This window comes from Zootoca vivipara, chromosome 16, assembly GCF_963506605.1.
Source record: "Zootoca vivipara chromosome 16, rZooViv1.1, whole genome shotgun sequence".
Taxonomy (NCBI): domain Eukaryota; kingdom Metazoa; phylum Chordata; class Lepidosauria; order Squamata; family Lacertidae; genus Zootoca; species Zootoca vivipara.
In genome coordinates, this window is record NC_083291.1 from 28,541,944 (window position 1) to 28,563,896 (window position 21,953).

At 42.0% G+C, this 21,953-nt stretch overlaps 1 protein-coding gene across 10 annotated transcripts in view; it reads left to right on the forward strand.

Moving 5' to 3' along the window:
• The window catches only part of ADGRL3 (adhesion G protein-coupled receptor L3), a 504,270-nt gene that overhangs the window by 401,218 nt on the left and 81,099 nt on the right, over nucleotides 1–21,953 (forward strand). The gene's annotated exons all lie outside the window — the stretch shown is intronic.

Here is a 21,953-nt window from a genome sequence, read left to right on the forward strand (position 1 = left end):
CTGGATCCAACCCAAAGTGTTGATTTTCTTGTGATCCAACATTTCACTATTGTACAATACCATTAAGGCATAGTAGCAACCACGTGAGAGTTCCTTTTCCATGAAGGGAACTCATGCAACTATAGTGCAGGGTTGCATAGTTTTGGCAGTGTGATTCTGTGTGAAAGACCCAGTCTACATGAATGTCACACTCCCGTGCAACCTTTTATGTAAAAGCAGCTGCTTCTACGTCTGAAAGGCATCTAGGAATGTTTAGCAAGGTGCAGTGATACCTTTTTAGAATGGCCAATGCCCAAAGACAGCTGTTTAAAAAACTAACAGCAGCCCTCAATAGTTAAGAAAAAGATGTATTTATTCTTCTGCAATAAAAAGTATACATGTAATTCATACTGAAAGTAGAAGTAAATAATAGGAAGGAAATGGATACAGTTGTAGGTTGTTTAATTATTTCATTGTGCTTAGTGTTCCAGGATACTGACTTACTGGGTGCAAATGGTTCTGTAACTTGTATCAAAGGGAACTTTGAATGTCCTAGTAGACTACTTCCTGGTGTTTTTTACTGACAGCAAAGTCCAACCAGAGAGCGAAGTACGCCCTATGTTATTTTGTCTGCCAATGGGACCCCTTCTCTAGGACTTGACCACTTTTAAATCAGATTGAGAAGTTATTGTCTCCATGGGTTAGCTGTTTCTGTTGTCATGACTTAAATTCAAAACCATAGACATTGAGGAATGGAAGCCAGATAGTGATAGTCTGGTTCAATTCAGACCAATTATCCAAACTATGATTTGGAGGAAAGAGAACGAGCTGTGAACTCACACCCTTGATCTTCCCGCTACCTTCTCTTCTCTCTCTTCTCCTCTCTTCTTTATCCATCTTTATCTCAGCTTCTGTCCCATTTTCCTGTTTAGTAGTAGCAATAGTTTGCTGTCACATCTGACTTGGCGGACATATGGATAGTGCTCACCCTCCAAATCAGAAAGCATGGGTTGATAAAACTCTGCTAAAATTTATCCTTTTACATCCATAGCATCAGCTAAGATCTTATAATTAAATGTCAATGATTCCCATCCATTAGCATCTAGCAGCTTAAGATTGGGAAAGTTTTTAGTACAAATTTTGATCATTAATTACTCTTTTTATTGTGCCTAATGTATTCCTCCCTCATTCAAAATGACTGCTTCTACTTCATCTGAATCTAACTCACTTTTAAAATCCTCTCCTTGTTTACAAAAAAATCATTGTTTGATTTCCCTGTATTCTATGGACAACCAGAAAGGAAAAACCCATCGATATTGCTTTTTCCCCCTTTATTTAACCTAGATCTTAAAATTTTAATTCTTATATCTTGTTGAGTGTAATTGAATGTTAGAGAAAACCTTTAAACTACCTATTAGCAATTTCAGTTCCTTCTACCAAAAACAATACTATCTTTTGAAATCCACATTTGGTATTTAACCAGAATATTTTGTGCCCCCCAAACTTCTATTACTAGTACTCTTTTTAAAAAAATATCAGTGCAACGTATGTAAAAGTTCAAGAAAATAACTAAGGCAGCAGAATATTTTACTTAATATGGACCTGACATTAAAAACAATCAAACAAACCCTTACACTACTTTCCAAAGACTAGGAATGGGCCCAAATAGGCCTGTAGTGGAGTTAAGTAGAACCTAGTGGACTATTTAGTCCATAGCTGCCAAGTATCCCGTTTTCGCCGGGAAACCCCCTTTTTTCCTACCGTTTCCCAGCGGTCTCCCGTATAGGTTATTATCCCGTTATTCTCCCTTAAATCCGCTTCTGCCGGCGGCCATTTTTCTCATGCCGCTTTGCCCTTCTATGGGCACCAGAAAATGGCGGCGCCGGAAGGTGCTTCTACGCGTGTCCGGAAACGCGTAGACACAACTTCCGGTGGCGCTTTGCCCTTCTATGGGCACCAGAAAATGGCGGCGCCAGTGCCAGAAGTCGCTTTTACGCGTTTCCGGTCATGCGTAGAAGCGACTTCCGGCACTGGCACCGCCATTTTCTGGTGCCCATAGAAGGGCAAAGCGCCACCGGAAGTTGTGTCCACGCAACTTCCGGTGTTGCAGGCTGCCGGTCCCGGATTTTTCCGTCCAGGACTTGGCAGGTATGATTTAGTCCAATACCCTGTTGAAGTGCAAAAAAAATCCAGAGCTGGAGCATCTGTGGACTGTCCAGCCTCTATTTGAAGACCTCCAGCAAGTGGTCCCCATCCCCCACCTAGTTCAGTAGCTGAACTTTTCTTCCTAAAGAAATCTTTGTTTTTGTAGCTTAAGATCTAATTCTGTCCACTGGGACAACAGAGAATAAGGCTCTTCTATGTGACTATAAAGGTTTTTGAAATGAGTGCCAGCATGTCGTCGTCGTCCTCCCTCAGTTTCTTCCTTTTCCGTATTTTGTTCCTTGTCCTCAGGAGGACAAGATATGCTTCCTTTTTAAAGACAGCTTCTGGGTGGAAGGGGAAATGGAATGTACTGTGCTGCCTTCTCACTGCAACATTTTGTTGTGGGTCCTCCTTTTGGTAGTTTAGCTTCAAACGAAGTAAAAGATGGGCAGCTAGTCGCCAATTAATAGAAGACTGTCACCTCGGCTTTCATGGACTGTAGGAAAGAAAAATCTGACCTCCTTAACTTCCAAGAACATCCCAAGGCTGCAAACCACATTGAGCAGGATGTGTTGCCAAACACATGGCTCATATCACACAGGTGGCTCATGTCACATAGTCCCCTCCATGTCTATAAAACAGATAAACTCAGAAACGGAACCTAGTTTGAGTGAAATAGAGGCGTGTTGCTCCAGGTCCGCCCCATACTAGTGAGTAGGGAGCATATCTCCATGGGAATCTCACCCAATGTCCTTATAAACAGATTGAACTAACAAATGAAGCTGTCTTAGAGTGGGGGAGCTCATTGGTCCATCAGAGTCAGTACTATCTACCATTTGTTGTTGTTTAGTCGTGTCCAACTCTTTGTCACCCCATGGACCAGAGCACGCCAGGCACTCCTGTCTTCCACTGCCTCCTGCAGTTTGGTCAGACTCATGTTTGTAGCTTCGAGAACACTGTCCAACCATCTCATCCTCTTGTCATCCCCTATCTACCATAGTGGTTTCCAAACATCTTCCTCCACAATCCCCTTAAAAACTGTTTAGGGTTTCGGCTTAATGATTTTTCTGCCTGTTGTAGCAATTGCAATGCACTGGTCTAGATGCTGTGTGATTTTTAATGGTATTTTACTTGTCTCTTTCCTCTTTTATTGTATATTATTGTAATGCAATTTGAATTCAACAGGGCGTTGAATTCAGCTAACGAATCCTATCAATGGAAGCCCTCTACAAGGATTTCCCTTTGTGCAATGGGGTTTCCCCTCCCTTCTCCCCCATGCGCCCCTTTCATTTGCCAGAACTGCGGGGGAAGAACGCCCCTGAACAGCACATGCTTGCCTTGAAGGAACAATTGCCTTAGTGAGACAGTGATCCCCCCCCTGCAAATAGAATTCAGATTGTAATACAATATAAGAAATAAAAGAAGCAATAAAATAAGAAAATGAAATAAAGAAAAGAAGCAATAAAACACAGTGAAAAATGAATCTGTAAATCTAATTGGATAGATGCGCTGTCTCCCACCTTCAACTACAAATCCACAGACACGTCACGGACCACCTGAATGAAGCTTGTTGAGGACAGGTTGGGTATTCTCTGGTCTACATCAAATAGCAGCAGTTCTCCAAGGTCTTTGGCAAAGTCATTTCCTTTCTGTGCCACCTGATTCATGAAAAACATGAATGGTACGCTTTGACCTTGAAACTTGAAACTAGAGCTGATGAAGAATAAACCGAAACAGGGCCTTGTCCTGGATTCCTAAAAACTGGATTGCTACTGGAATTTGTCTTATTATTCTCAACTCAAAACTTTCTAAAAATGAATCTACTACCTGGCCAGAGCTCTTGGAATCTTTTCACCTGATTTTTTTTTTGTGACAGAAGATGCTAGGACTCTTTGCACGTGAAACATTTGCGTTACCACTGAGGTATAGCAGAACAGGGTTGACCTTATGGAATATCACAGAGAAGGCTCTGGGAAGATGAAGAGAAACCTTTTAGCCATTGTTCCTTCCAGAGATGAGTAGAACCTGCACCACCTGATGAACTCCCATAGCAACAGCTTCAGAAAAGGGTCAGTGAGTGCAGTTGCCTCTATTCATCCCTAAAATGGAGGTTATCAACCAAGGCCACAAGTACAGTCTTGGTGCCAAGCCCAAGCTAAAAGTCAGGACTAGCAGAGGTCTTTGAAATGGCTCCCATCCAACTATACATCATTCAACAAACTTCTCTGAATTCAAAATGAGGACTGAAAGTAGAGAAAAGGGTAGCTAACAGAAAAAGCCACACTCAGGATCCATATTGTTGCGCAGGTGCCAAACAACTATAGATATGACACTAGTGGGCACTGCTTCTCTCAACTGGCTTTGACTCAGGATGAGCATGGCCCCAGTTTCCAAGTAGCCATGCTAGCAAGCACATTCTACATTGGCATGTGATTCCAGGCCAAATGAACAGGACGTGAATGAGCCTTTGAAGGCTCTCTGTTGTGACCCTAGGATCCAGAAGAGACCTGGACACTCGGTTATACCATAGTTTCACCTGCTGGAGATCCAAACCAGAGTCCTGGCAATGAGGTTGATGCTGTTGATCAGGGGACCACTGAGCTTGAGGCTGGCAGGCAGGAGCCCACTGAAGCAGATATCGGTGCCCCAGTGCAAGGACCCTCCCGGGCATCTTCCCTGAGCTCAGGAAACTGAGTGCCTTCCATACTACCTCGCCAGTCCAACAGTGAAGGGAGTGCACCAGGTCAGGGAGCACCAACCAATTTTAAGTGCAGAGGGTTGGCATTTAAAGAGACTTCAGTTATCCCCAAACAGGCAGAGCCTAGGAGAGGTGGATTAAAGGCAGGGACTTAAAGTATCTCACTTCACTTTCAATCCTTGTCAAAGCAAGCTGCTCATTAGGAACTTTCCACGACGTTGTAACAACTAACCTTCCTTGCTGCCTCATCCCATGGGTTCCTCTGCAGGTCCAGAACAGGACACTCTGGGTCTTAACAACAAGGAGTTAAGAAAACTATATGGAATGCATGTGGGCACCAAGAAATACCTAGTAGATCTTTTTTCCATTCAAAATGTAATTGTTCTTCCAATATATCAAAATGTTTAAAGGTTAGGCCAAGAACTAGGGGGAAATGATTTATTCTAGCACATTTTTACTCATCATAGCTTTTCAGGCACAATTTAGGTTACTGGTCTTCTAAGATTCATCCTGACCCTTTTCACCGTGATCTGAGAAGTCATAGGTGCGATTCTGTTTTTAGCAATGTGGTTGTTTCCACGTTGGTGTCATTCTGCACCATAATGGTAACATAATGAAATCCAAAAGGGTCGTGTTGCACTCAAAAGACTAACATTTATTGTGACAAAAACTAAGGCCTAGAGCCCACATTCACATGTGTGTGAATGTTAAAGGCAATATGAGTTGAACAGTTAATCTGAATCATTGTGCACATTCACCACACGTCATGGATAATGTGCACATCATCTGTCCATGAAGAGGGAATTATGCACATTTCCTGGTCAATGTACATGAGTATTGTGTGTTTCTCAACAAGAATGTCCATGTAGCAATTTCACTTTCTTCCAGATATCATACAGAGCACACCGCACATTGATTATGGCTAGCCCAATGATACAGCTGTGTTTGCTATAGCTGCTTAAACAGGATTTACTTCAGGCATTTTTTTTAGACTAGCATACCCGCCTAACCAAATAAAGAAACAGATTAACAGGTATCACTCATTTATATCCGACTATAGGGCAAACCTAGGAGAGAACGTAACAGAATATCCCTTGTCACCTACAGATCTCAGCCAAAATTGTTCCAAAGTATCCCCAATTATTCTGAACAATGGTACTTCCCTATTGGGCCTTGGGTGGTTGCCAGCTAGTAATCTAAAAAACCTTCTGCACACAGCAGCTAACAGAGAAACATAACCAAGGACTAAGCTGAGTAAAAGACACAGAGGCCAGCTTTTCATTACCCACTCAAACAACATTATTATAGGATCTAGTAGCATTAGTCATACCACCAAGCATTCGTTCATTTGCTCATTCTCCAGCATGATTTAATAATCGGCTACCAACAATGCCATTCTGCATTTGAATTTCCATTCTGTACTGCTTAATGTAAATAGGCAAAAAAAACGCATTGCAGGGCCTGCTATTAATAACATAAAATGGTGTGTTCAAGTGTTATTTATTAAAACTGTTTATTATACAGTTGGTAAATGATCTAATAATTTGTATTATTACAACCATGCCAGAGCTTTTAGCCCAGGAAGGGAGGGAGGGAGGGAGGAAGATAGTCCCATTCAGTTCTCTAAAGATGGCACGTTTGAGACACTATGCTGTAGTGAATGGAGTACTGGATTGGTAGCAGAGACTCCTGAGTCTGCACTGTGGATTGAGGTTCCCTAAGTATAGAGCGTTCCAAGTGGGAATAGTATTGGAGTCCCAAAGTAAGATATCAACTAGGTGACCGGCAACCAACAGCATAGTTGAGGCAGGTAAATGTTAGGTTTCAGAAGTAGCAGCAAGTGAGCAAAGGGCCCAGAATGAAGCAGCATAGTCCAAGAAGGTAAACTGTCAGGTGTCAAGGGAGCATCAACTGTGAGAAAGTGTGGAGAGCAGGAGCTCAGTCTTGCAGTTTCTATGGATGAATTGTTTGGAAGTGACACCGCTAGGGCCTCTAAGACAAGGATATCACAACTTCCCTGAGCGGGTCTCTGAAAAGGGAGCGTTCAGCATTAATGAATGAATTTTGCTTCGTGGTGGCCTCAAGCCCAGAACACTGCTCAGCAAATCAAGTGGAATGAGCATCTGTGAGGATTGGCAGTCTTTGTGGCCTGGTCAGAAGGGGATCAGCATGCCAAGGACCTGAGGCAAACTTACTATAGCAAGGCCTCTAGGGCATTAATAAGTGCTTACTGTACTGCACACTGCAGAGGCTTCAGAGATGATTGACACTTCTTCATCTTGGCTTGCTCAGACTGACTCATTGACATGTACAGTATTCAACATCATGGCATACAAGATGTAACAAGAGATGCTAGTGATGTAGTTAGAAACAGGAAGATCTACCCTATGGAGTTCAGAGCTGCATACCTTGCTCCACGACTTTTCAGATTTGCTGCAGTGCAGGACAGGAATGACTTTTCAAGTCTGCCTCACTTCCCATGGGAATTTTTATCTATATTGTGCCCTGACATACTTGGCGTCCTGATGATGAACCATCTTCAGCATGGCATCCCGCTTGAGAATAGGGATGCCCTCTTACCTGAGCATAGCTGTCAACCCTCCTTTTTTTGCGGGAAACTCCCTTATTCCAAGCCACAGCTGTCGGCCTTCCCCATTTTTGCTGGGAATTCCCTTATTCCAGCACCGTTTCTCGCTGCTATCTTGGATTGTTAGATATACTGTAGACTGTCCCTGGGACAGGTGAGGCTGCTGCTGATCCCTTATTTTCAAATCCAAAAGTTGACAGCTATGTACCTGAGATGCCTGTTCTCATAGGCATATATACCATCTATGTGTATGAGACATGGGGAATCCTAGAGCCTGTCCTGGCTTACAGAATTGCCCAGCTCTGAGTGCAGTTGAAGCACAGGACAATGCTGGCTGACATTATCTGGTGGTTCAAACACATTTATATGCAGTAATTTCCTGGACACCCAACAGTACATCTATCTACTCCAGGTGTTTGAAAGAAGAAGACATCTAGTACACTTGAGCAAATCAGTAACACTGCATACTGTATTCTTTCATTTATTCATGAAGAGTATTTATAACCCCCACCTTTTGTTCCAAAGACCCTTCAAGGCTCTAACAATTATTAAAATACAACACACTTCTGCAAATGTGCTGCACACTGATTCAACCTCCACCCTCGGCATTTGAGTGACGAAGCTGCACACTTCAGCAAAGGAGCAACCATGTGACAGAAATTCAGTGCCCACAAGATGCCATGGCCATTGGCTTTGATTGCTTTAAAATGAGATCAATCAAATTCATGGAGGATAAAAGCTATCAATGGTTATTAGCCATGAGAGCAAGATGGAACCTTTTGTGGTTAGAATACCTCTGAATACCAGATGTTACAGAGCAAGTGTGGGGACGGGGGGGGGGGGGAGAGAGAGCCCCTGCCACTTTTGGGATCTCGCTAAAGCCCACACAAAAACATGTTTAGGAGAACACCAGGATCCAGCCCAGGTAGGCAGTGCCGGCCTCCAAACTTCCAGGGCTGCCTCAAGGATCTGTGTGAGAGAGTGATATAGAGCCCTCACTTGCGGCCTAAAATGTCATTTTTAGCCATTGAATTTAAGGATGAGCAGTTCCTCCAGTAGGTTCACTCTGTCCCATGGTCCAATCTGCATGCCTTCCAGTTTAAAATTATGAATTTGCCCATGCCCAGTTCGCTGCAGTTTAGACTGCAGTTTTGCAGCACATTTGATCATTAATTAATCAGTGCAGCATTGATTAAATCAGTGCTAAAAATAATCAATGTGAATGTATTATTGCCTTAGGATTCCTCACCCTGCTTTGATTTCAACCTTGTGCATACATGCTGATGTGCATCACTAGTAACCAAAGGGGGATATGAACTAAAAACTGTGGGAAAATGCTGAGCCAGAATCTCCCCTCGGCTTGATCCTGCTTATGGCCCACACTTGGGCAACATTTCATTGATGGAGTGGGGAGTTGAGCAGGGACAAATTTCCCAGCAGTAACACTTCCTCCTGCTGCTGAGTGTAAATGCTCTTCAATGCAAGTTCCACTTCCTACCCACAGAACACCTGCATCGTTTTATGCAATAAGTTGGCTTTGTTACAATGCTGTATCATTATGTAATGTTGTCTTTAGCCCCACCAGAATTTAGAAGCCCGAAAAATCTGGGGAGAAATTCAGTTGGAGGCCATTGCATATGCATTGTTAGTTGATTTGTTCTTTATTAATTTTGCGTGTTGCTGTGTAAATACTCACTCTGATCCTTCCAGTTATGGCAGAATGTGCATTAATAAATGAACAAAATGCACAGGCTAAAGCTCAGCTGGTGGGATGCAGAGTGTCACTGGGGGAAAGAGATAAGTGGCATCTGTTGCAAAGTCCTCCTTTGCATCTGCCTTCACTTGCAGCCATAACATGCAGCATTAATTACGTTTGGTTCATGTGAGCCCAGCTGCTGATAGCTCCTTTCCTTCAGGTAAAATATAAAGATCAATTTTTAACATGTGAAAATGCCTCATGACATAGTTTATTTTTCATTTAGTCTTGAAAAGTTCCGGGGAAGTGTGTGGTTATTCTCATAATTTCCTTTTGCCCATGTGATCAGTAGGAGCTGAGGTCAGCAGCCTGTTCTCACTTGCTGAAGAACGGGCATATAAAAGCCAAATTAACTTCTTGGCTGTGGTCCATTTTCACACATTACACAGGAGCAAACCTAGGCCAGGATTCAACAGGAGTCCAGTCAGTGGGAGCCTTCACAAGGTCTTCTGCTTGTGCAGCTGGGTTTTTCTCTCTTTCCTTCCCATGCCCCGTCTGCCCTCCCAAAATTTGTTCAGCAGAGGTCAGAGTAAACCTCAGAACAGAACAGGGCAAGAGAAGAAGAGGAGAGGTGGTTCCATCTACCAAGCCAAAATGTTTGCACTGAAAGAACAATTGCCTTAGCTTAGCATTGCATTCCACCCCTGGATTGTTGCCAAGTGTAATTTATACATTTATTTACTATCCATTAGCCGCATTCACACTTTACATTCCCCAGTATGCATTTAGGGAGTTATACGTTTCTAATCTAAAAGTCCACAACAAGAGAAGTTCCCAAAGGAAAATGTTTATTTTCTTATTGTTTAATAGTTTATCTCAGAATTTTAACAACACCCTGTCACTCCTGAACACCCCTCACCCGTCCCACCTACAGCAGTTAGAACAGTTGTGTTATATAGATTCTCATAACAGAAAAATAGAAAAGAGTACTGAAAGAAAATGGTTATAAGAGGAAAGATGAAAACCAAAGGAAATATAAACCAACAAGCACATATGCAAGTCAATAAAGTCACTAAAAGGAATAAAGACAAAAAGCACAAGCCATCTTGCATAACCGCCATGTGTCAGACCCTTAGACATTGGTTCATTTCATTCCATGTCTAGCTCAAGGAAATTCTCTGAAACTTGTCTTCCATTTGTAATGTAATCTAAAAGATCTTTTTGTTGAAAATATCCTTTCGGTTTTTCAGTTTTGCAGGGTTATATGCTTAGAGGCCAGCTTGGCCATAGCGTATCATTCTCCCCGTCTGTCTGCCAAGTTTCAATAAAGGGTGTGCGCCCTACCAGAGCATCTTAAATTACTTATCTAGCATCATATTGATTCATATCTTAGCTTCTTTTAAGAAGGGAGCTATCAGTGGGCAGCTACACAGTAGGAGGGTGAGAATTGCTGGCAACAGTTTATACCTCCAACCATTGTCATCCTAGGAGAGACACAGGCTTTGAATATGAACTGGTTTTTTGATGCATTAATCTTAGCCTAATATATCAGGTGGGACCAGGTAGCGCTGTGGTCTAAACCACAGAGCCTAGGGCTTGCCAATCAGAAGGTCGGCGGTTCGAATCCCCACAATGGGGTAAGCTCCCGTTGCTCAGTCCCAGCTCCTGCCCACCTAACAGTTCGAAAGCACATCAAAGTGCAAGTAGATAAATAGGTACCGCTCCAGCGGGAAGGTAAACGGCGTTTCCGTGCGCTGCTCTGGTTCGCCAGAAGCGGCTTTGTCATGCTGGCCACATGACCTGGAAGCTGTACACTGGCTCCCTCAGCCAGTAAAGTGAGATGAGTGCTGCAACCCCAGAGTCATTTGCAACTGGACCTAATGGTCAGGGGTACCTATACCTTTTAAGGCCGCTTTCCAGGGTGGAGGTTTTAATTATATTTTGCTCTGTTTTCGTAATCATTTTCTTTATTGAATTGCTTGCCTCATTATAAGGATCACAGAATTGTGAGCGATTGAGGTGTTCCAGGGGTCTTCTTGGCCCCTCACTGCTAATAATGAATTATATAAACCTGGATTCCTCAACTTTTCCTTTAACCCCTTCAGGAAAGGAGCTTCGTCACCTTGAAGAAAACTTCATTTTGTTGATGAACAGTTCTCACAGTCCACCCCCCCCCATGTCTAGCTCCCCCCCAAAAAAGAATTGCCTTGTAATGAATGATTTAAACTCAGTTGCAAAGTCTTGATCAGCTCAGAACATAAGCAATTCAGAGAAAGTTTATAATCCCATGCAGGTTTCCTTGGAAGTAAATCTCACTTATCCTATATAAGTCTATGGGTTGTATTAGGGTCAAATTGTAGCTAATTCTGTCCTAAACAGAAATGGTAAACATTTGCTCTCTTTCTACAGCTACCCATACCTCCCCCTTCAATTTCCTTTTCTCTAGCTAAAATATTGGCTATACTCAAGAAAGAAACCAAAGCAGAAAATCCTAGAGTCCTTTCATTTTTCAGTTTCTGTATGTTATAGGTGCGACATGAAATTAGGCACCCCTTTGCATGTTCATTCAGACCTAAGGTCTTGTGTTCAGCAGGGCACTCTTCTAAATAAATACGGGCAGGATTGCTGTCTTATGCTTCATCTCAAGGCTCATCCATGCTTCTGCTTATGCCATGCATAGAAAGCATGGGTCCAGGCGGTTTCCCCCTTCCCCGCTCCTTTCCCAGGGAAAACCCACTCTTTAGCGAGAGTTCAGAGCAAATAACAATCTGGGGGAAACCCAAAATGCAGTTTGCTTTGATCGAGTGCTAAGGAGCGGTTCTTCCCACCCCAGGAGAAAGGAGCGGGACACTCGGGGTAAAGCACAAGAGTCAAGGGGGCAGGCTATTTTCTGCTTGGCTTGATTAGAGTTTTCGCTTGTACAGTATCTACCAGGCACATAAAATGACTAGCCCTAACCTCTTCTCCTAACCAAGCATCACTAAGCTGTGTCACTGCCATACCAAGCTCCACCAACTGATCTGTCAGGCACCACCCCTCGGTTGCCATTGTATGATCCTCAGGAGCCCTGGGAACCCTCTATTCTCGGTCTCTGAAATAACATCTTGGGATGCTGGGCTTCCAAAACATTATGCTCTTGCTGTGGGCACCTGTAAGATAGTTTTACAACTGTGTGCAAGACATGCAGTGGAAGAGCACAAACCTTTAAAGTTTCCCAGTCTGCATTTGTATTGGAATTAAAAAGTGTTTTTATTGCCTCATCATGTGTTTTCTGCCCTGGGCTCCTTTGGGAGGAAGGACAGGCTATGAATCAATCAATCCGTCAACGAATGGGTACCAGGGTTTGCCCCCAAAATCATTTGTGGCCCTCAAGCATTGAAGCTGAACATTAGGGACCTTTGCAGGGATGCTTTGAGCATTCTGTTTTAAGGTCTGAAAGGTGAAATGCTAGCCCTTTTGAGTCTACTACCCCCTCTCCCTCCCCCAAGAAAAAGAAACTTGCACCTTGGGAAAGTGGGTAGCAAGAGAGGAGACCTCAACAACAATGGGAAAGATGCAGTGGGCATCTCCTCCAAGAAGAAATTATGCTCTCAGCATCTTTTCCATTTTGGGAAAGCTGCATGTCCCATCACACCCAATGGGAAAAGACATTCAGAGTGCCATTTCCCATCATTCCCAGAACCCTCTGCCTGCCTGCCTGCCTGCCTGCCTGCCTGCCTGCCTGCCTGCCTGCCATACATTTCCTCTTCCACAAGGGGGGCAGAAGATTCTAACTCTGATTTTAACCCCTGAAAGATTCACACACAACTGTAGATTGGATGTAAATAAGTATACCTTTTCTTTGGGGTCATTTTCTTGTATCTGAATCTGCATTCTGCAGTTACGCACAAGAGGTGGAAATCAGTAGCTTTGTAGTTTAATTCCAAACTGGCAGTGATAATTGTCTGCCCCTTGACTTTTTTGTCCTTAAACAAATGGGATTTGGCACCATATTCTCTCATTTATGTGCCAAATGTCATGTGAAACAGAACCTTGAAAATGGTGTTCCTGCAACTCCAGTGCATCAATGAAATTTTGGGAGAAGCCTGCTCACTTAGCTTACTTTAACTGCAAAAGATGTCAGTGGGAATTCCTATTTACACCGTCATATTTGTCGTTTGGCTGGTAGAAGCCAAACCTGTGTGTGTGTGTGTGTGTGTGTGTGTGTGTGTGTGTGTGTGTTTTCTTCTTCTCCATTTATATTGTTCCCCAACTCCAGGTTGTTGTTTTTTTAAAAAACAAGAAACTATGGGTGTGGGAGCGATGTCTATATGCAAATTATGTTTTGTCCTGTCTGAGTAGACTTGAGCGTGATTGTTTGATTGCTTCTGTTCTCTGCTATTTCATTCTCCGCCTTTTGTGTGATATTCTCTGATTTGTGTAGCTCCTGTTTTATGAGGGTTATGTTCATGTTGAATTGCAGTGCTAAACCCTAATTTTCTTTTGTCAGAATTGTTCCATGTGTATATAAAAAGCCAAGCTCACACCTGATCAATGGTTATCGATTTGTGATTGCCCTGAAAAGTATTAAATACTCAAGGTCTTGCTATGAAGCCATTAAGCATGGGGATTGATTTCAGGAATAATGTATTTAGTATTCTGCCAGGAAGTCCTGCCTGGGTGGAAATCTGTATCATACCAATATAAGGTTAGAATATACTAGAAAACAGAAACATTGCGCACACACAAAATAAAGTACTGAAAACTGCAGTTGAAACGATTGGGATGCCACTAAAAAAAAAAAGAATCCTCTATACTGCTACAGATCTCTCATACAGTGACAAATAATCTTAATTTTATTGATGTAAATTTACTTGGAGGTCACCTAGTCCAACTTCCTGCACAATTCAGGGTCTGGAGTGCGGGATCTGTAACTTCAGCCTTCCTGACATAAGGCTGCCCAGACTTTCCTTAAATACTTCCTCCAAAGGAGAGCACCACCTACTCAAGGCAGTCTGTACAACTACTAAACAGCTCTTACCAATAAGACGCTTCTCCAAATGTTTAACCAAAACCTGCAATTTCCACCCTTTAGCGTTAATTGTACCCTCTGGAGCAGGTCCCTTTTGGGACATCCTATTTGAATATGCACTTGTAATTGCTCCTCATTCTATGGATATGGAGCAAACAGATGCATTGATGACCTCTTAGACCAGTAGCACTACACTTGTCTGGGTCAAGTCATTTCAATACCCTTGGGCTTCAATATTCAGCAAGACACATTCTATAGAATGGGTGGGGAGTCTGTGCCCCCCCATATTTGGACTCCCAACTCCCATCAGCCTCAGCCACCATAGCCTTGGTCAGGATTAATGGGACTTTTAGTCCGCTGACATAAAGAGGGGGGGTGCAGGTTCCCCAACTATGCTATAACAGAATAACCTTCCCCTCCCTTGACTTGGGTGCTGTAAGGTGCATCTCGCTAACTGTATCTTTCCATAAAATGTCAGTCTAGTTCACGGGGAACCAACATGGTTCTCTTCAGCTCCCATAATTTCTGAGCTTTGGCTGTGCTGACAATGTCTGATGGGAGTTGTGCTCTACAACATTAGAGTCTGCCACCTTGACTATCCTTGGTCTGATCAGTTGCGTAACCCCTAGAAGGTTTACGCCTCTCCCAGATAGATTGTGTTTTCATTGGCCCTAACAGGGGAATAAGGGAGAGACTAGTTTGCCAGGCTAGAGGGATAGTGTCTTCAAAGCTTAGGAGAGAGCCTTTATAAATTGATATTATTTTATCAGCCCCTGCATACACGCATGCCCGAGTAGCATCCTAGGTGGTAGACGTCTTCCTAGCAGTGTCAGTTGTAATAAGTTAAGAGAATGTTCAAAGAAAGTGCTGCTGAACAATGGACTTTCTCTTTGCTATCTCACTCCCTTAAACTCCACTGCATTTCAGTTGCTAGGGTAAATTAGCCAAATGAAATTACATGAGTTTATCCCTGTTCAGGGGGTTTAAAAGAACCCACAGTGACTTTTTCCTGTTTTTATAGTGTTTGGTTTTCATATTGTTGTTTTATTATGGTGTTTAAGTTTGCTGTGATTCACTCTTTAGCCATGTGAATGCATTAGAAGGACAGGATATAAATATTTGAATGAATAAATAAAGCCTTCTGACCATTTCAGCAGAATGTAAAGGCCAAGCAAGTCAGCCTTTAGAATTGTTAGCAGTTACTTGTAATGTGGTTTGCGGGTTCCTGAAGAAAACTATACGTGAAATACGTGAAGAAAACTATGGTTTCGAGTCATAGTATTATCCCACTAGCATCTAGATGCCACGAGGCATAAGTAGAACACTCATGTTATCTTTTAAAATAAGAAATTGACAGTTGCTTCGCTATTCTTAATGTCTTCTTTTCTGGAGTGACTGTGAATTTCTCCGCATGAAAATCAGTGATTCGTCGCAACAGAAAATACATCTTCCAGGGGATAGAGAGAGATTGCTTGTAACCAAAAACTGCAGAAATGTATTTTTAATGAGAGACAATGAAGGCTATTTTTCATCTGCATGTTTAGCTACTCCTTCAGTTTGGTAGGCAACCAAATATATGTATATTTTAAAATGGCATTTAAATAGGCCAAGTGTCAGCAGTGAGCTTGAGAAGATTCTAATGCCATTACCTATAAAAGATAATGGAGTCTGACTCATGTAAGGAGGAAATTGTTATTGCCAAAAACTGACAATAAAACATTTAAGGAATGTATCCTTATATACTGGGTAAATAATGCCTAAGGTGCAGGGAAGCTTGTCATCATACGCAAAGGCCTGCTGTATTGTCTTTATTCAAACATGAATAGTAATGTTATTCAAAGGCAGCAGATCTTAACATCAGTTTTGTAAGCCAAGCAAGAATATGGTCAAGCAGCTGTAGAACTTAAGGGTGGCTCTGCCCACAAGGAATATCGCTGTCTCTAGGTCTTTCAGGGGTCTAAGATGTCCCATACAGGGCTACTTCTCATTGAGATGGTAAAGCTGTGTCTGGCCTCTCTACCCATCCTTAGATGGAACGTTTCCTTGCGAAAGTTTTCTATGCAGAGAAATCTTTTTGCACATCAGGAGAAAAAGCCAGGTTAAGTGTTAGTTTTCTATATGGATGGATTTTTTATTTTTATTTTTGTATCTTTGACCATCCAATTGTGGACTTCCACATGCACCCCCTAATTGGTTTACCACCTCATTGAGAACTAGGCCAAAGTGTAGATCTTATTACCTGGGGATCAGCTTGTCTGATTGCTTACCTACATGGTATCTTTTTGTCATTATATTCTAATGTTGACGTTCTTGTCTTTATGTCTATGCATTCTTCAGCTTTGAGGATAACAGACCCTTCATCAAGTAAGAATGACCTGAATGACTGATAAATTCCATTTATCAGTGTGGTCCCATGAACTGGCTGTCAGATCAGTACTTTAAAAGTCATTACAGCTTCTGTCATTCACATTTGAGGGAGGCAGAAGAGCAAACTGTGCAGGAAAACCGTAAGGCCTACAGTTTCTATGCTTCGTGTTCCTTGATTGGCTGTCACCTGGACTTTCTTGTGATCTGTTGTAGTACAGACTTTGGATACCCCTGCACTGCTCCCTGCTGGGTTATAATGCACATCTCTGCACACTGAATTGCAAGTCTTTGATGTGATCATTTTACCTTTGAATGGTTAAATGCAATTGAGGGGTAAATGTTCAAAGGAATGCTAACATTATTTATTTCACCAAATATCTGTCCTGAATTGGCAACTCTGGACAATACATAGAAAATTCTTCTTTAGTTTTCGGTTCCATTCAGTCAATGACTGCATGGCAATGTTTGAATATTTTGCTTCTGTCTTTAAAAATAGCCCTTTGAATAACACAAGTCTGTACAGAATTGTTTAAAGTTAACAGAAACAACAAAGCATCAATTATGGGCCTTGGATAATAATGCACCATATATCCTGCAAGAAAAAAACACTGAATCAGTAGCATAACTAATGCAAGTGCCTCTACTTTGCAGTGGACTTTCAGTTTGTTCTTCTGGTGAAGAGTCCTTTGTGTTCATTTCTTTTGTCTCATTCTCATCTCTGTCATTCTTTGGATCTTTTACAAGAGTGGGGAATACAATTTATTTTAGGCTGGCTTCACTTTCTTGCAAGTCTCTTTTTGACAGCAAAAAAAACCACCAAAACAATTTGTACAATTTCTGCATGAACCCAAATATTTTTTGTTCAGAGTTTAACTGACAGCGATTAACTCATTGTATAGTTCCATGATACAAACCCAAGCTTTAATTTCTACATGAAGTCGTGGCTTTGTGTGTGTGCGTGGCATACCTAGGTTATGAAAAGGCTATATAGAATGAAGGTAAAATACTACTTTTGATTGCTTCTTGATGACTTCTACCCCAATCTCTACATTCCTGGGGACTGTGGTAGGACAAACTCCACAACCATGCCATTGTGCATGAAGAGCTGCCCTCACTATTGTATTGTGTGGGAAAGTTAAATGCAAGAGAACCCCATGCAAACAACCAATCTTTAGATTGGAGACTCTATATAGAATCCTTTTTTTGACCATAATCTAGCTTCTGGTCTACAAACAGTTGACATTTCCCTGTTTGTTTCCACTGCATAAAGCTTCTTCTTCCACATTGTTAGTCTTTTGTAGTTCAGGTGTTGATGTTTAAAAAAAAAAACAGTGCTGGTGTGAACAGCTTCAAGTACCGCATGTGTTTAAGGAAACTCCCAATGTGTATGCTCCAGTGCTTTCCAATTTGCTTCAATGGCAGGTTCAATTTCACCTGAACATTTTATGGCTCCAGTGAGCTCTACCCAACATTTCAGTTAATGCAAAAATGTGGGTGGCGCTGTGGGTTAAACCATTGAGCCTAGGGCTTGCCGATCAGAAGGTCAGCGGTTCGAATCCCCACGATGGGGTGAGCTCCTGTTGCTCAGTCCCTCCTTCTGCCAACCTAGCAGTTCGAAAGCATGTCAAAGTGCAAGTGGATAAATAGGTACCGCTACAGCGGGAAGGTAAACGGCGTTTCTGTGTGCTGCTCTGGTTCGCTGTACACTGGCTCCCTTGGCCAGTAACGCGAGATGAGCACCGCAACCCCAGAGTTTGTCACGGCTGGACCTAATGGTCAGGGGTCCCTTTACCTTTAGGGTTGCTATACATCTGGAATTTCCCAGAAATAGCCGGAATACTGCATTCGGAAGTAGCCTCTATGCTTTTGTCATCGTAATTTGTGTGCAGATCAGGGTGGACCTTCCTGAACCTCCCCGCCAGGAGCTTTGTTTCAGCTTAATTATACAGTATCCTGGTAATAAACATGCAATTACATATAGAACTAATGTTGCACCAATGATAGGGTTGCCATACGTCTGGAATTTTCTGAACATAGCCAGTATTTAGCCCCCTTAAGCAGGGTGGAAATCATTGAAATGTCTAAGAAAATATGGCAGCCCGTGTTGGTACTATAGATTTTGGCCATTTTCATTTAAAAATATCTCAAAAACTCTTTTTGAAATATGGTAACCCTACAAAAACTAGCATAGCCACGAGATCTGTATACACACATTTACAGCTCTTCCAAACTGAAGAGTCATAACAAAGCACAATATTTACACAGTTTAATAATTTTAAAAAGGGCCGTGATTGAATACTTCATATGCTGCAAACTGGGCATTGTGCTCACTTCATACAGCAACTCTCACTGCCTTTCTTTAAACCAAAAAAAACTCTTAAAATTCAAAGGATGCTGAAAGGAAAATCGTTTTGTGATTCTTCTAAGGTCAGAGAATACTTGAGGTGAAGCTGAATGAAAAGCAGGTGGCGGTGGAATCTGGAATGCATCCTAAAGTTGCTTTGTTGGATTGCTGCTGCTGTAACAACAACAACAACAACAACAACAACAACAACAACAACAACAAAATAAAAACAAAGCGATTAAATATGCCACTCTGTGGTAATATTTTATTAGTTGGCTATCTTTGAAAAAAAATGAGCATTACTAATGTGTACATGAAACTTCAAAACAATGTACATATTTGCAATATTGCGAAGAAATTATACAGCATGTCTGTCCTACATGAATTATATTGATTTCCTTTTGAATTGCCTAAATAAACAACCCCCCCCCCTCAGAATACATGTAACCTCATGAATAAATAAATAATCAGGAAGCAGGTCATTTCAAGAAACAATCGCAGTGTTTAACATTTCTCAGCTCAGTAAAAGCAAGGGTTGCTAAGACATATTAATCCAGTAGTTGAAGAAGCAATAGGCATTGCCTTATTAAAGGTAAAGGTAAAGGGACCCCTGACAGTTTAGCAATTATGTAGTACAGTATAAAGTGTTTCATAGACATCATCGTAACAATCCTTATGAAAGGATTGTCCCTGTATGTTAGATGCAGAGTTGAGGTTTAGGGAAAGTAACTTCCATAAGGCCACCTACTGAATTTATTTGAAGACTTGAGATTTGTATCAGTTCGCTACAGCTTATAGTTGTAGCCTAATGCCTGCATCATGGCAGAGTAATTAAAGGAATGCTCCAGTTATGATTGATATTATGAACCAGCTGATCCTTTTTTCTTTTCCTTAGTTAAATGTGATCCAGTCCTTTGTATCATTAATAATCTGGATTTTTAGCGTAATCATAGATCAGTTCCGAATTTTTCTTCCAGTCTGTCACCATAGCCCTCTTCTCCAGTAATCCAAATGAGCTAGTGGGTTGGATTCAACTCACTCAGTGCACTAGCAGACGCCCGCTAGTGCAGTGGAACTCCCCCCCCCCCCCAAAAAAACCCATTCTCCACCAAACCAGTCTGGAGGGTCAGGAGAACCCCTGGAACTGCACGAGGGGGGAGAACATTGGCGGGTCAGGCCATTTGGCAAGCTGGTGGAACAATTCTTCCCAGTGTCAGTGTTGATCAAAGTGGTTCTAATATCCTACTAATATAGAATCATAGAATCATAGAGTTGGAAGAGAGCACGAGGGCCATCCAGTCCAACCCCCTGCCAAGCAGGAAACACCATCAAAGCATTCTTGACATATGGCTGTCAAGCCTCTGCTTAAAGACCTCCAAAGAAGGAGACTCCACCACACTCCTTGGTAGCAAATTCCACTGCCGAACAGCTCTTACTGTCAGGAAGTTCTTCCTAATGTTTATGTTATATTCCTCAATAACATTAGCCTGTAGTTTCACAGCAACATATTGTTAACCTGTGTTGTTACCCATATAACCCCCTCCTAAATTGTTATCTACAATGAAAATGCCTAGCAGGCTATTCTTATACTTGTTCATTCCTTTTTCTTCTTCTTTTTCATTTATTGTGTGTAACATTTGCCTCTATCCTATAAAATTAATTTCAGCTTTCTAATATATCCGAATCAATTGAAATGCCAGCAGCCAGCTTATCCCCTGCTTGACAACTGTATCGGTCATTGATTAATCGCGGAACCAACGATGACCAAAAGGTCGTCACATCTAATTCCTATTGCTCTTTCTCCAGTGTGTGTGTGTGTGTGTGTGTGCGTGCACATGGCACATACGCACAGGCACACACTGAAAAACAGGACCATCTGCAGACCAGCTGTATCTAGCGCAACATATGCATTCCAGTATGCCACAGAAAAGTGTGATATAGTAAAGTTGACTTAAGCGGGTGCTCAAGATGCAACTAAGCCTTGTGCCGGGTGCCCATACAGTAGAGAGGGCTTGGAATTGTCCCCATTGGTTCTGCCCCTTCATGGCTCTCTTATACTATTTTCTGCAAGTGGTCTGCACATTGGGCTACAAACAACCCATAGCTCCATTTCCTCCCAGAATATGGATCAGGTGTACATATCCTGTTTTCAGACCACTTTGCAGACATCACATCTAATATGAGATTGAGATCAGGCCAGCAGGCATGATCCACACACATTGCCACACGTAAGGCAGAATGACTGAACAGGGAATTTGTCTTCCTATAAGGAGATTTACTGTAGTCAGTCCTGCACAATCACCATCCTAATTCTAATAAACCCTCCAGGTTGTAAGTTGGGGTGAGGGCTCTTGACCCATTAAAAACAAAGAAGGCACCAGAATATTTAAAATAACCCAAAGGTATACTTCCAAAAGTTTTCCAGCCATTAAGCACCTTTATTTCCCATTAGTATTCCAGGAAAAGTATTCCTTGAATGTCTCATTTCTAATGACCTCTTTCTCTTCTGATCATATGTCTCAGAATAATAATAATTTTCAACCCACATAATAATTTTGACTCTCTTTTTAAAATACCATTCTGTTGGTGCAGGTCCTTGTACCAGATACTTCCTCTTTGTCTCATTTTGTCCTATACGCTACAGAACGCTTTGAATAGTTTTGCTACTCCTGCAGTCAGTCCAGCTGGTTTCCTTTGAAACTTTTCCAACTGCACTGCAGATGCTGAACAGCACCGTCTTCTGATGGTTGTATATAAAACCACATAAGACCACTATCTAATCTGTTGTTGATCCATTAATTGTTCCTCAATTAGTGCAAATTTTTTACACATGTGAGTACTTAATTTATCGTAATCACTTCTTGTCTGCAGTTCTGAAGGTTCCTTAGGAGACTATCATGTGGGAAAAGATCAAAAACTTTGCTTCAAAACGTATTAAGTTCAGTGAATTCCCCCGCCAACTGAGCCAGATATCTAGACTGATCTGGCATGATTTGTTGTTAGCTGCTATTAAGATCATCTTAATCTCTTCTTAGAATCCAACCCCTGGAAGCCCCATGACTGCTTCTAGGGGGAGAAACACTTTGCATGCTTATTGAGATTACCTAATGTGTACTCAAGAAGCTT